The sequence below is a fragment of the Nilaparvata lugens genome, chromosome X (assembly GCF_014356525.2).
Source record: "Nilaparvata lugens isolate BPH chromosome X, ASM1435652v1, whole genome shotgun sequence".
NCBI classification, from domain to species: Eukaryota; Metazoa; Arthropoda; class Insecta; order Hemiptera; family Delphacidae; genus Nilaparvata; species Nilaparvata lugens.
The window spans coordinates 101,471,720-101,487,466 of record NC_052518.1 but is presented as its reverse complement, the minus strand read 5'-3'; positions in this window follow the sequence as shown (position 1 = coordinate 101,487,466).

Here is a 15,747-nt window from a genome sequence, read left to right as displayed (position 1 = left end):
ATTATGAAAAGCACACTCTAGCGATAATTTATTGTACTTTATAGCACTCTATTTCTAATAAATATTTCAGACCATAGAGGAATAGCATTCTCGATTCAGTTATTAAATATTTCACAACATTTCAAGATAGAGGAATAGCATTCTCGATTCAGTTATTAAATATTTCACGTCATAGAGGAATAGCATTTCTCGATTCAGTTATTAAATATTTCATTGTTTTCACAGCATTTTCTCACCTCTCAACTCGAGTTCTGAACCTCATAACCAGTTGAGCTCTCGTCGAGACAAGACAGCTGAGAGGAATCAATCATAGGGCGCTATCTACAGCTCTAGCATAGACCGCTATCTACACCTGTAACCCGCTATCTACACCTGTAGCCCGCTATCTACACTTGAGGAGATTCACGCAGCATCAACCACTACATGTAAGTACATTTTTACTTTGATTTTATCCTCTGAGGAGGAAAATAGTCCTCCGAGGACAGTTTTTGTCCTCGGAGGAGAAAAAACCTTCTACAATATACTGCATGCATGCGATTTTACTTCATCTTTAGAATATGGTATATCCGGAACATCCAAGCCCCGCTCTTCTTTCTCACACTCTTCATATAAACAAAACGGTAAATGTATTACTTTTTCAAATGGATTTTCCATAATATATTTGCAATAGACACATTGCAGATAGAATGGATTTTTATGTAAGAAATAACCATTTCTCGCAAAATACTCTGCTTTATTGCATAATGATTTACAAAAGTCACAATGATGATGCTTTTCAAAATACTCTCCTTGAACGGATGAATCTTCTACACAATTAAAAGTTGAATATCTTTCTTCATATTCTCGTAGAATATTATTATCGAAATTCTCCTCTTCAATTGTTATATTATCTTTCCTTCTACAGTTCGGACTGTACCTTGCATGTTCTATTGCTGGTATGTCACTTTCTTCCCATTTTCCCAAATAAATTGAACAAAATACACATCGCACAATGTCTGGTGGAGATGAGAATATAAATCCCTCTTTCGCCATGTTTTCCGCGGACAAATGCGGAGAAGATTTCAACCATCTTTTATCAAAAGATAATAATCTTAATCTTTCATACAACATTATGTGATCTTGAGATATCATTTTCACACACCCTTCTTCTACCAATGTCAATTCACAACTAAACATGTTGTTGTACTCTATCTCATCCTGATCGTTTTGTTTTTCAGAATCATGCCGAGGGAACGCAGACTACGTGGCATCAATTCAAGCGCAGCCCGCCATCGCATCACCCTCGATGACGAGGATATCGACATTACCAACGTGCTAGAGAGCTCGAAACGTCGAGTTTTCGATATAATTAGGGAACATGCGGCACGCCATGATGGGAATGTTAAGTGGTTTATAGTCTTAAACGTTTTGCTGTATAAATTAGTGGTGATGGATGACAAGCAGGTTGGTGACTCTGTCTCATCTCTAATAAATCTACATAGTTACTCCAACATAGCGCTAAACGTGCTTGAGAACTATGAAGATTTTAATGAGCATTTTTTCTTGGCTGTGAAAAAAATCCTCTCATCTTTCGAAAATTTCGTAAGACATGGGAGTGGATGGGTGCTAAAGAAAATTGAATCACTGGATGTGAACGTGATTAAATTTAATCCTATATACACATCCAGTTTCATTCAAACACCCCAGTTTTTGAAAAACAAAAAATGCATTATAAATGTCAAAAATCTCTCTGACGAAAAATGCTTTTTATGGTCAGTGCTCGCGTATTTCCATCAGAAGCCAAAGGACTCACACCTGACTGTAAAGTATTTGAGCAAGTTTGCTCACAGACTCAATACGCGAGGTGTAAATTTCCCGGTGACGACACGCGATATTAAGAAATTTGAAATACTCAATCCGGACATTGCAATTCACGTCATCGCGTATGACAACAAAAAGTTTTTCCCCTACCGTACAAGCATTTTCCGCACGCGTAAACACCAAATTAATCTTTTAATGCTAAAAGGCGATGCAGGAAAAACTCATTTCTGTTTAGTAAATACCGCAAACGGGAAAAACGGTCTATCACGTCTTCTCTCCCACCTTTCAAAACATCATGGTCAAGTACACATTTGCAATTTTTGTTTCCATAGATTTACATCAAACAAAACTAAAAATTGTGATGCTGAAGCAAATTTGTTGAAACATGTGGAACTTTGTTCCAAGTTTGAATCCCAACGCGTTTCATATCCTAAACGCGGAGAGACAATTAAATTCAAGAAACTAGGCGCGACGTTGAAGAAAAAGTACACCATTTACGCGGATTTAGAAACATACGTTGTGAATATTAATGATGATGATGATTCCGATTCTGATGAAGTTACTCGTAGTTACACAAAGAAAACGGCGCGTCATATTCCCTGCGGCTATTGTTTCGTTGTTATAGATGTTAACGGGGAAATCGCCTACGGACCTGTACTCCATAGATCGAGTAGTTTAGACAAAAAAATCATGGAGAAATTTCTTCAGGAAATTACAGATCTCGGAGACATTTTGTATGAGGATATGAAACGAGAAATTCCGATGCAAGCTTTATCCGAAAGTCAAGAACGTGAATTTCAAAATTCAGTAAACTGCGGGCTTTGTGCTGAACCGTTTTTAGACACCGATATTAAATGTCGTCACCACGCGCATGAAACCGGTAATTACTTGTGTGCGGCACATGTTTATTGTAATTTAACAGCTCGTACTCCGGAGTACATATCATGTTATTTTCATAATTTCTCCGGTTTTGATTCGCATTTTATTCTGAAATCGCTCGGTAAATGTAAAAAAGAAATTTCCTGCATCGCAAATACGTCAGAGAGATTTTTGACACTTTCAGTAGGCAAAATTAAATTTTTAGATTCCTACAAGTTTATGTCTGAATCCTTGGAAGTATTGGTGCGTAATTTGGTAGAAAGTACAGACATGGAAAAGAAGTTCGAACGATTATTTTCGGTGTTTCATGATCCACCTCGCGAACACAGACAGCTCTTGTTGAAAAAAGGAGTATATCCCTACTCGTACATGAGCTGTCCAGAAAAATTCGCAGAAACATCGCTTCCTCCCATCGAATGTTTTCATAACGATTTAACTGATACACCTCTGTCTCGCGAAGAATATGAGCATGCGCAAAGAGTGTTCTCAACATTCAAGCTAAAAAATCTGGGTGAATATCACGATTTTTATTTATGTTTGGACGTAATGCTATTAGCGGTAGTTTTTGAATCCATGAGGTCTACGCTTTTTAGCTCATACGGACTCGATGTGACCCATTTTCTTTCTCTCGCCCACTTCACCTGGAATTGCATGCTGAAACACACTAAAGTCGAACTAGAATTGATTACTCATCCTGACATGCATCTTATGTTTGAGGCAGTGATGAGGGGTGGGGTCTCATTTATCGGTAAACGTTATTGCGAAGCAAATAACAAACATCTACCCAAAACATACGACCCTTCAAAACCGAGTAATTATCTGCTTTATATCGATGCAAACAGTTTATACTCGGAAGCTATGAGCCGAAGCTTACCTGTTGGAAATTTCAAATTCCTCTCAGAGGAAGAAATTTCCAGCTTTGATTTCGCGAATTTGGACAGCAATTCAGAAACCGGATATATAATAGAATGTGATCTCAAGTACCCTCAAGAGTTACATGATAAGCATGCCAGCTTCCCCCTTGCACCTCTCCACTAAATGCCGCCGCGCAAATTGCTGTCGAACTACCAAACAAATGAGAACGGTCAAACTGGAACCAAAAAGCTCATGAACACACTTTTCGATCGTGAAAAGTACATTGTTCACTATGTCAATTTAAAGCTCTACCTTCAGCTCGGTTTGAAATTATTGAAAGTGCATCGCGTCATTAGCTTTTCCCAATCTCCCTGGCTGAAAAGCTACATCGACCTCAATATCCGGAATAGACAGAACGCGAAAAATAAATTTGAAATATCCTTCTTTAAGGCCTGTTGTAACTTGATATATGGAAAAACTATTCAAAGTAGTCGTAAGCAAATGAATGTTAAAATTATCACGGATGAAAAACGGTTAGATAAGTACATTTCAAATCCACTATGTAAACGCTGGCAAATAATTAGTCCGAACGTGATCGCGGTTTTCTCTCGTAAGTTGGAACTTAAAATGAACAAGCCTGTCTATTCCGGCTTTTCTGTACTGGAGTTGAGTAAATTCCATATGTACGATTTTTTCTATTGTAAATTACAAAAAATTATACCGTGGGATCGTATAGAACTGTGTATGACTGACACCGACAGTTTTCTTCTAAACCTAAAAGTCGAAGATGTGTATCAGTTGATTAGAGAAAATTTGTCCCTTTTCGATACTTCTAACTATCCACCTTCCCACCCTTGCTTTTCCATGGAGAGAAATAAAGTTGTAGGAAAGTTCAAGGATGAGACCGGGTCAAAACCTGTCCATAAATTTCTTGGACTTAGATCCAAACTTTACTCATTTTTAGTATGTAACGAGAATGAAGAACCTGTAAATAAATGTATAGCAAAGGGTGTACAGAGCGGAGTGAAATATAGAAAACTTAATTTTAATTTATATAAGAAATCATTGTTTGAACGTAGTGAACATGTAGAAAAATTTAATATGTTAAGATCCTATAATCACAGCATGTATCAGGTTGAATGTGCAAAAATCTGTTTGAGCCCTTATGATGATAAGAGGTATATTGCTGAGAATGGTGTTGATACTCTCCCATTTGGACATTATAGAGTGCCAACTGTGAACTGATTGCTCAGTATGTCCCATGACAATCATCCGACACCACTGATTTGACTATATCATGAATATTATTAGATCTAAGTTAGCTTTAGAGCTTCATAGCGTGCCGCGTGTGAACTATCCCACTCGCAAATATGAGTTGAAAAGTGAAAAAGACTTGCTTCAAGCCGATCTCATTGAGATGACGAGTTTATCGCGTTTTAATAAGGGTTACAAATATATCTTAGCTGTTATTAATTGTTTTTCAAAATTTGCATATTGTGTACCATTTAAAGACAAGGCAAGCCAATCTGTATTTAACGCTCTCAAACCAATTATTTCTAAAAATAAGGGAGTTAAGCTGTTCCAAACAGATCAAGGAACAGAATTCTTTAATTCAAAAGTTAAAGCGTTATTAGATAGATATAGTATTAAACATTATCATGTTTTTACCGATAAGAAAGCCTCCATAGTTGAAAGGTTTAATAGAACACTTAAAGCAAAAATTTATAGATATTTAACTGAACATGGAACCAAAAACTGGATATCTCAACTAGACAGTTTAGTTCGTGATTATAATGCAACAATGCATTCATCCATAAGAATGAAACCTAAAGATGTGGGGAAAAAAGATCGTAATCATGTTTTAATGTCATTGAATTCTGCATTCAATAGACGATATAAATTGAAAAATTCAAAACCGAAATTTAAGCTAGGAGATGTTGTACGAATCTCAAAGAAAAGGGTTCTTTTCGATAAATCTTATAACATAAACTGGAGCGCAGAGTATTTTGTAATTCATTCTATATTTCCTTCTCAACCTGTAACGTATAGCTTACGAGATCTAAACGGAGAAGTAATTAGTGGTAGGTTTTATGCAGAAGAAATTAAAAAAACACAATTAAACGAATCGGAGAGACAAGTGTATTTGATTGAAAAAATATTAAAACGTGATAAAAAAGGATTGTTAGTGAAATGGATTGGGTTTTCAACACCTAGTTATATTAGTAAGGATCAACTATTAGATGAAAAATAATCTTTTGTAATCTATTGTAAATATCATGTAAATTTATTGTAAATAATCTATTGTAAATATCATGTACATTTATTGTAAATAATCTATTGCAAATACATTCCATTCAGTGTAAATATCATGATGTACATTCGTTGAAAATATAATAGCTCCTCATCAAACATTGCTTTTCATTTCAAGTTTCGTAATTTGCTAAGCCTCAACCAACAGATGCATTCTCGTGAAGAGGCTGCGGGAAAGAGAGCGCCATGTGCTGTGATCCTCTCTGATAACTTATCAGTTCCTTATCAGATCACATGCTGTACACGTGACTAACATGATTCCGATAGTAAATTTCGACAATGTTATAAGAGAGAAAGAAATGCCAACATGGTGTAAAAATGGTAAGTTATTACCACATAATGCAAGGATCCTTATAATAGGCTCTTCAGGTTGTGGCAAGACCAATTTACTATTTAATTTAATTTTTTCAAAGAATGGGTTGAGATTTAAAACTATATACTTGCACACGAAGAGCGAGTATCAAGATAAGTACTTGTTTTTGAGAAAAGTCTTTTCAAAAATGAAGGGTATTGAATTTCATATAAACAGCAATTCGGAATCTATACCTCACCCCAACAAAATTCAACAATTTTCTCTTGTCATATTCGACGACTTCCAACTTAATCACGTACCTCAAATAAGAGAATATTTTACCATGGGACGACATCATAATATTGACACTGCATATTTAATTCAGAGTTATGGAGCTACACAGAAACATTTCACTAGGGACAATGCGAATATGATTATAATCTTCAAGGTAGATTTATTGAGTCTGAAATTAATTCACAGAGATCATGTTGAAGCAGATATTTCTTATAAAGATTTCGTTAAACTTTGTCATGCAGTTTGGAATCGTAAACCTCATAATTTTCTAACTATTATGAGCGAGTGTGGAATTAATAGCGGCAAGTACCGAGATTCGCTCGATACGTTTCTTACCGTTCAGTAGAGATTAATTCTTTGTGCAGACATGTTGTCATACAGCAGCAGAAAACTGAATAGAAAGAACATTGGCTTAATCGAAAAGATTAAGAAATTGAGGAAAGTAATTAGAGAGAAGCATAAAAGCTTAGTCAATTTTGAAAGGCGATCGGAGGAATATAATAGGAAAACGCTCTCCCCGTTGATAGAGCCCATAATTGAACTGGGATAAAACAAATTCTCACACTCTGGTGTAAAACCAAAAAAGGAAGAAGTAAAAGAGGAGAGTATGGAAATTGATGATAATGGAGAGGGGGATGAACAGAGTTATGAGAGTTCAACAGACAATTTTTTAAGCTCGACTAAATTTGAAAACAGTTTGCTTGGTTCTAGCAGAAACGATGATGTGCTGTCACAATATCTAAAAACGTTTCATGCGGAAAAATTGAATAATTCAATCAGTTATGGAATTTCATATAATTCTAAAGATGATGTGTATTATATTGGAAATCAGCAAGTAATATTCGATAACGGTTATATAGATATTAATAATGAAAGATTTCGTTTAACACATGGTCTACTTGAGTTATTATTCAGTGCGAGACCAAACTCAAATCTTTATAATGAGAGAGATCTGGATAAGTATAAAAAAATCTTAACACTTACAGGTATACATTTAGATCGAAGAGGCTATGTTAAACGAAATCAGGGAATTAAATCGCAAATGATTCAAAAGTTATTTCCAAGTAAAAAAATTAGTAAAAAGAAGGGGTGGGGTTTATTGAAATTTGCAAAAAATAATTCTCATGATAGAATTTATCAATACTTTGATAATTTTGACGAATTAGTGGAAAGATTAAATTTACTCTATTCCTCAAAAGCTGCTGGCAACACCGGGCATGATGTGGAGATCGCGTCTATAATTGAAGAGCTAAAAGAAGCAAAATTAATTGTTTAGTGTCACGATGACTCTACATCGATTCGGACGAATTGATACGGCTAGTGCTAGCGGAGCTCTTGCTAATCTTACGTGTGATATTGACTCGATAACACAGAAGATAATTGAATCGATAAATCAACAAGGAATCAGCGAAGCTGTGAAATTTTATTTAGATTCGCAAATAACCAAACTCGTTTCGGAAAATACAAAGAATATTGGAGTGAGCATAATTGAAAGAGAACATATTCTAAGTACATTACAAAATTTCAGTGCAAATATCGATAAAGCTATTGCAGAGAGAACACAAAATTTAGAATCTGCTCTAGGAGAAGTGAAAACTTTAACAGACAGCTTTTCATCTCAGTTGCTCAGTATTAACAACGATAAAGTTGATAAAGCTTATTTAGATGAAAAATTAAAAGCCGTATCAGATAAAATTAAGAATTTGGAGGTGCTGGACAGAAACTATCTCAATACTAAATTGAAACAACTTAGTACAGAAATTTTTACTAAAGTAAATGAAACACAGCCATCGGCAATTGATAAGCAATATTTAGAATCTACTTTGCAGAAATTGATTAGTTCTTCATTAACAAAGGAAGAGTTTGAAAAACGATTATCTGAAATGGCGAGTGCAATAAAAGCTAATATTATGGAGGGAATTGAACAGTTCATTACAAAAGATGCTATTGCTATTCTAATTAATCAAATTGCAGAAAAGTATGCAACTAAAAATGATATTGGAGATTTTATTAAGAAAAACGAGATGGGAGTCGCTGTGAAAAGCATTCGTGATGAAATAGCTGAGGCAATTAAAAATTCGGAAGAGGGTACTGTCATGAGACTGCAATGTTCGGCTCCATTCATTGAGTACCTAAGTTTATTCATCCACAGAATCGCACTTGACATTGTATCCAAATATGCCGAGGTGTCTTTCCACATGAATTGGATTGAGGCAAAAGATCATAACCTTTCCGAACATCAGGTAGTGGAAATTATTACAGAAAAAATGGATTTGGTCAAATATAAAGACTTTATATTGGGTCCGAAAACATAAAATCTTGAGTTGTGTGAGAGAGAGTGAACCATATGTTGTTTCAGGCTAGACGAGCGTGATTGATTGTATAAACACTTGTGTGAGTGAAGTAACCTATGGCTTTCACCCTAGACATTTCTGACTATATCAATAAATCTTGTAAAAGGATGTGTGAGAGAGAGTGAACTTTAACACCTATAGTTTCAAATTTCACCACAGACATTTCTGACTATATCAATAAATCTTGTAAAAGGATGTGTGAGAGAGAGTGAACTTTAACACCTATAGTTTCAAATTTCACCATAGACATTTCTGACTATATCAATAAATCTTGTGAAAGGATGTGTGAGAGAGAGTGAACTTTAACACCTATAGTTTCAAATTTCACCATAGACATTTCTGACTATATCAATAAATCTTGTGAAAGGATGTGTGAGAGAGAGTGAACTTTAACACCTATAGTTTCAAATTTCACCATAGACATTTCTGACTATATCAATAAATCTTGTGAAAGGATGTGTGAGAGAGAGTGAACTTTAACACCTATAGTTTCAAATTTCAGTCTACACCTCCGTGATTGATTGTATAAACACTTGTGTGAGTGAAGTAACCTATGGTTTTCACCCTAGACATTTCTGACTATATCAATAAATCTTGTAAAAGGATGTGTGAGAGAGAGTGAACTTTAACGAGTAAACACTTGTCACATAAATCGATTTAGACATTTTTTCATGTAACGGAATGTAACGGTTTTCGGTGCAGGAGTTATCGGGCTTAGAAAGGGACCTCACAGGGAGCAGAGCGCATGTGTCTAGATGAGGCACACGCCCACGAGCGAGTGCCTCATCTAGACACATATTGTCGGAGAAAACACTTAAACGACTGCCATGTTTGTACAGCAAAAGAGCTCAATTTTTTACACATTCATAATCAGTTTGATTGAACTCTTGACTGGCAGTTGGAAAGCAAGCATAATATGACCCATTATAGAACTTATACTAGATTCGCTAGTATAACATTCTTCCTTACTCGACTTTCGTAATGCTGGGCAGAGAGAAACGTTTCACTACTACAGTATAGGAACGCTCGATCAAAATGGAACTTAGTTACTCCTTATCTCCTTTACTCGCCTTTCGTAATAAAGAAGGAATTTAGAAGGGTGCGGGAAAGAGATGGGCCGAGTAAAAGAAGGAGAAAGCATCTGTCTAGACTGCTGGTTGTGAGAAGCGAGGGGGCCGTATCCTCCTCTCTCTCTCTTGAGTCTCCCATCGTAGTATAGCATTAGAGCGAAATGGATTCACTTCAATCTGTCAGTATAGCATTAGATGTAGAAATATGAATTCACTTTAATCTGTCACCAAGGGAATTTCTCAAAGAGATTTTTTCCCTCATCTAGCATTCACTTCAATCTGTCAGTATAGCATTAGATGTAGAAATATGGATTCACTTTAATCTGTCAGTATAGAGAGGGAATTTTTCCTCCAAAAAGGGAAATTTTTTTTCCCCTCACCTGGGGAGAGAGAGAGAGATATCTCTTTTCATCCCCCTCACCACCACTGGACAAGGGGAAGGGGAAATCTATTTTTAGAACACCCCCCACCCTGCGGGCGGGGGGAAGGGGAGGCGGGATGGACGAGGGGGGAGAGGGGGGAGGGGATTTCGAGCAAAAAAGCTTCCTTGAAGTCCCAAATCATGCCTACTCGGACAGCATTCCAACGATCAGTAACCTGCAACTTCAATAATTCATTACAACGGTTTGGAAAATGACCAACAGAATTACAAAAACTACAAGGTGACATAGAAGAGGTAGTAACCTGCATCCTAGCTTGAACATTCGATTGATTTTGATTGAACTTCGGCTTGCTATGAGCACCAACCGAGTTGGATGTACTTTGCTGTACATTTCCTTGATGATGGTTAGCTGAGCTTGAAGCAACAGCTTCCATGATTTTGCATCATTGTGATTCCAAAAAATTCCAAAATTTATCAATGGTGGGAATGTCGTGTATACCAACACTCTTTTCCCATTCTCGAACAGTAGCAGTATCCAACTGCAACAACATTTTGTGCATGTACAATAAGTCCTTGATTTGGACTCCAAGTTGAAGCGCTTCGAGCGCGGTAATGTGGGACTTGCAAAAGTCAATGAATGCCCGTAATGATTGCGGACAGTTACGTTTTATGGTAGGAGGAGATTCAATTGCCGTGACGTGCCTGGCAGCAATTAATCTCTTATTGTCATACCTCTCCCTTAAGAGGTTCCATGCAAGCTGAAAACCATTTTTGTCAGCTTCAATGTGTTCCACTCTAGCGAGAGCTTCACCACTGAGTGATTGACGAAGATAGAAAAATTTCAATGAGTCATTAATATTATCCTGATTACCAATAATATTGGTAAAAGCACTTGAGAATGCTTGCCATTTTGAAAGCTCCCCATTGAAGTGTGGAAGCAGAATCTGAGGCAACTGAAAATTTGCCAAATGTGAGTTTTGAGATGTTGGCCACTGGGAAGCACCAGCAGTGGCCTCATTGTTGCGTTGTCTGCTTTCAAAAGCAGTTAATGCAGCGTTTGCCTTAGAGGTAATGGAGATAAACTTATTAAGTATTTCAAAATGAGTTGAAGTGTCTTGTGCTTGCAACTCTGAATTCCATAACTGTTCATGGATTTTATCATACTTAATTCTAAGTGAACCTAGTTCGTCTTTGACAGTCAACAATTGATAATAAGTGGCTTCAGTGTCCACAACATAATCGCTATAGCTGGTTATGAACCAATCTATTTCGTGGTGTAAATTGTCTCTTGCATTGGAAAGAGCAGAAGGCTCAGGAAGTGAATCTTCCTCATGATCGGACATGCTTAAAAACTAACAGAAAAACCTGAGTGAACGAAACGATGCTGCACTGTAGCAATGCGATTGCTGCGCCAACAAGCAACATTGGGCGCTGGTCCAGTATGCAGAGAGGCACGCCTGTGCGTTTGAAGCAAGTTGTATCAAGCTTGCTGTGCAGCGAGTCAAGTAGCGAGCTCGCAAGGCGGTGTAGTTTGCCGTGTGTTGTTTTCTAAATGCGCAATAGCTGTCTGTGACCAGTTCAGTGCGGTTCAGTCTCTCAGGGTACAAGATAGTTGATAGCTGGTGCATACACGTTGCAGCATGCTTTGAGTTGCAGCCAGTACTGAAAATTTGAAACAAGTGTGTGAATGCTTAATATTAAACAATATAAACATACAAAGGTACAATGGAATAAAATATACTCTAGAGTGGGACCTAATCATTGGCGTCAAGCTAGACTATTAGGCACATGGTCACTGAAACCCTAAGGTTCAATGGACCAAGAAATGGGTAATAAAAATTAACAATTATCCTAGGTAAACACTGGATCAAGAAATCCGGCCCGGAGGACCAATTATTATGACAGAATCCAAGGTCAGGGCAGTGGACTGTGAATGATAGTTGGTATTAATATCTACAAATAAATCTTTGAATTCTGTGCATAAAAATAATGATAGCTTGAAGTGTGGTAAGTACGCCAATAAAAGACTAAATGAGTCAACAAGATAAGATTTAATAATAATAAAATAATAATAGGCAGATGGCCACATACAAAAACAATAGTAAGTAGATTGAGTCGAGAAATCTTGGGATAATTACCATGTGATAAAAAACGTTGGGGAAATACAAAATTTAAATGAGATTAGGTCAATGACATTAATGACCATTGAAGCCTGACAATAATCGAAAAGGTAATATTAATGATACCTGAATTGCGAATATAAATTGAGTGCTATAATGAAAAAGCTACTGCTACAAAATTCAATCTTAATGATTTACAAGAGGAATAATAATAAATGACAATGATTTACAAAAGGAATAATAATAAATGACAATGAGCTGTAAATAGTGCTCAACAAATAGAATACAGTAATATATAGGTGGCATAGGCCTTCAGTAAATTAAATGTCAAGTTAGACATCAATTGAACAATTAATAGGCGTCGGTGGCCTCAGTGAATTGAATGTCAAGATAGACATCAATAGTACAAAAGGAATAATAACAAATGACAATGAGCTGTAGATAGTGCTCAACAAATAGAATACATTAAAATATAGGCGGCATAGGCCTTCAGTAAATTAAATGTCAAGTTAGACATCAATTGAACAATTAATAGGCGTCGGTGGCCTCAGTGAATTGAATGTCAAGATAGACATCAACAAAACAATTAACAGGTGTCAGTGGCCTCAGAATATCACTTGTCACAAAGTGAATTTTTGTGACGAATATAGAGCCGTCGTCTAATGTATAATTTAGCGAATTTATTCTATTTTAGCATAGGAATAGGATCGACTGCCAGATATATTTTGTTAGATTTGCAGTTGTGTATATGCATCATCACCATCGTCGCCAATCCCTATGAATCAGCAGCAGCCATATCATCAAAACGATAAGCGGCTACCGAGTCGGGTTGGTATCGCTCTTCATGAAATTTCTGGAATAGAAATATTGTTTACCGGCCTGAATTAGTGTAGCAATTAGTATCATTGTCATCATTTGCTGCACCCTTAGCATCAGGAGCAGCTGAGTCAAACCCTGTCACATGACCAGTGGCGTGATCGTCTTTTCAGACTCTCATTGGTCGGGAAGCTTTTTTCCCCCGGCCTCCTAATTTTCAGCGACCGGGTGCTGCTTCAAGAAGACCTGGGAGAGAAGCAGTTGTTCGGTGAACGGGTTTGTGTACGGCTGCGTTCCTTGTGGCGCTCCCAATAGTGGTGTACTAGAGGGTTAATATTCTATTCTGTATTTTAGTGAATGGAATATTGTATGTCGAATTGCCAACTGTATTTGAAGATAGAACTTCCTGGGGGATTTTCTTTCTTGTCAGTTATTTTTCCTAAATTTGTATCACTGGGGGTGAACGAGTTATCCTTGGTTTTGAAACCTGTAAGGGATCTCAAGTTTGTGCTACAAATAGTTGAGTGGGAAATTTAGCTAGGCTCTTATAGCAGATTATTTTTGAGTACTTAATTTATAAGCCTCGACTCTGTCGCTTCACGACGTTTTTAATTATAATACGGGAAGTGGGAATCGGTTCGCTATTCTCCGTATCAGTATCCACGTCGATTCAGGTAATTGTATGTCAGGACTGGTAGTCCGTATATTTTTCCTTCTCTGTAGTAAGGTGGCCTTTAGTTTAAAGAGTAATTTTTCTCCATTGAATTTTTATTCTTGTGGGAAAATCCCTGTTCCTTTTGAGAATAGTTTTCTCGATTAATTTTTGTCCCTGCAGAGAAATTATTGTCATTTATAGTAAGTTTTCCTTGCTTGGTTTTCATACTATAGAGTGGCCCTGTATTTTAAATTCGCTTAGCAGTTTCTGACTTGCTGTAATTCCAAGTAGGAAAAGTCCAATCCTTTTCCTAGAGAACTCAGGTGCAGCTTGAGTTTGTCCTTGTCGAAGTTTCTAGACTGCGACGTCCATTCTCTTTCTTTCTCTTCACTTTCCCTATTCTAAAATCCTTCTAGCTCTCAGGTACAGCTTGAGGACTTCCTCGCCGAAGTTTCTAGACTACGGCATCCTTTCTCCTACTTTCTCTTCACTGTCCCTATTCTAAAATCCTTCTAGCTCTCAGGTACAGCTTGAGGACTTCCTCGCCAAAGTTTCTAGACTGCGGCATCCTTTCTCCTACTTTCTCTTCACTGTCCCTATTCTAAAATCCTTCTAGCTCTCAGGTACAGCTTGAGGACTTCCTCGCCGAAGTTTCTAGACTGTGGCATCCTTTCTCCTACTTTCTCTTCACTTTCCCTATTCTAAAATCCTTCTAGCTCTCAGGTACAGCTTGAGGACTTCCTCGCCGAAGTTTCTAGACTGCGGCATCCTTTCTCTTTCTTTCTCTTAATTCTTCCTGTGTTAAAATCCTTCCTGATCTCAGTTCCAGATTCGAGATCATCCTAGTCGCAGGTTTTCAGACCCGCGAATCCTTTCTAAAATTCTTAGAAACCTGTCTTCTTTAATAGCAAATATTATTTGCTGGCTTTACCTGTGGAAAATTCACGAATTTTCCCGTGATCTCAGTTGCAAATTAGAGATCGATCTTGCTGAGAGCTAGAGCGCAATTCTCAGATTGCGGATTATTGAGCAGATATTTATTTGCTGTAGAGAATAATAATCTTATTATTGATTCTCTGTTCCCTACACCCTATACCGTATACCTCATACCCTGCACCCTATTCTCCATAGCTTACACCCTATACCGTGCCCTATTTGACGATATCTTAAATATCACTAACAACTCCATAGTACTGCCATACCGTTACTCCATAGCCCTCACCTTAAACCCCATAGAAAAACCACATCCCGGGCTTGCAGGTACAGCTTGCTCGCCGTCAATTCACAGTTGGTTCAGATTGCGTACTACCTTTATAAATAGAATTATTGGTAGGGATCTGATAGTCAGATCCGTCTCCTTGTATAGGGTTATCTTAATCTCCCCTAACACCCACCCTGTATTCCAAAGGCCGAGGGCCGAATCGGCCAGTAACGCCACGGGTAAACACTCTCCCCCTGAAAGTAAAAATCTTGCGAAAGAAGCAGAGGGTAGAGAATCAGGATAGAGGGAGAAGTGTAGGTCCGGTATCTCCACCTGTCAGTACGGCTACTGACCCCGACCCATATCCGACTGTAGCTAGTCTGCGTTGTAGCAATACTTCGCAATTATTAGGAAACCTAGAGGGTGGAATAGGTCATACTAATACACTTGTAAAGCCAAGGGTAGCTGTCAAATCCAATGAAAATAGTTGTTAATATTGAGTACAATTATATAGGCGGCATAGGCCTTCAGTGATTTGAATGTCAAGATAGACATCAATAGAATAATTAATAGGCGTCGGTGGCCTTAGTGAATTGAATGTCAAGATAGACATCAACAAAACAATTAATAGGCGTCAGTGGCCTCAGTGAATTGAATGTCAAGATAGACATCAATAAAACAATTATGTAATACATACGTAAATGAAAATAGAATAGAAC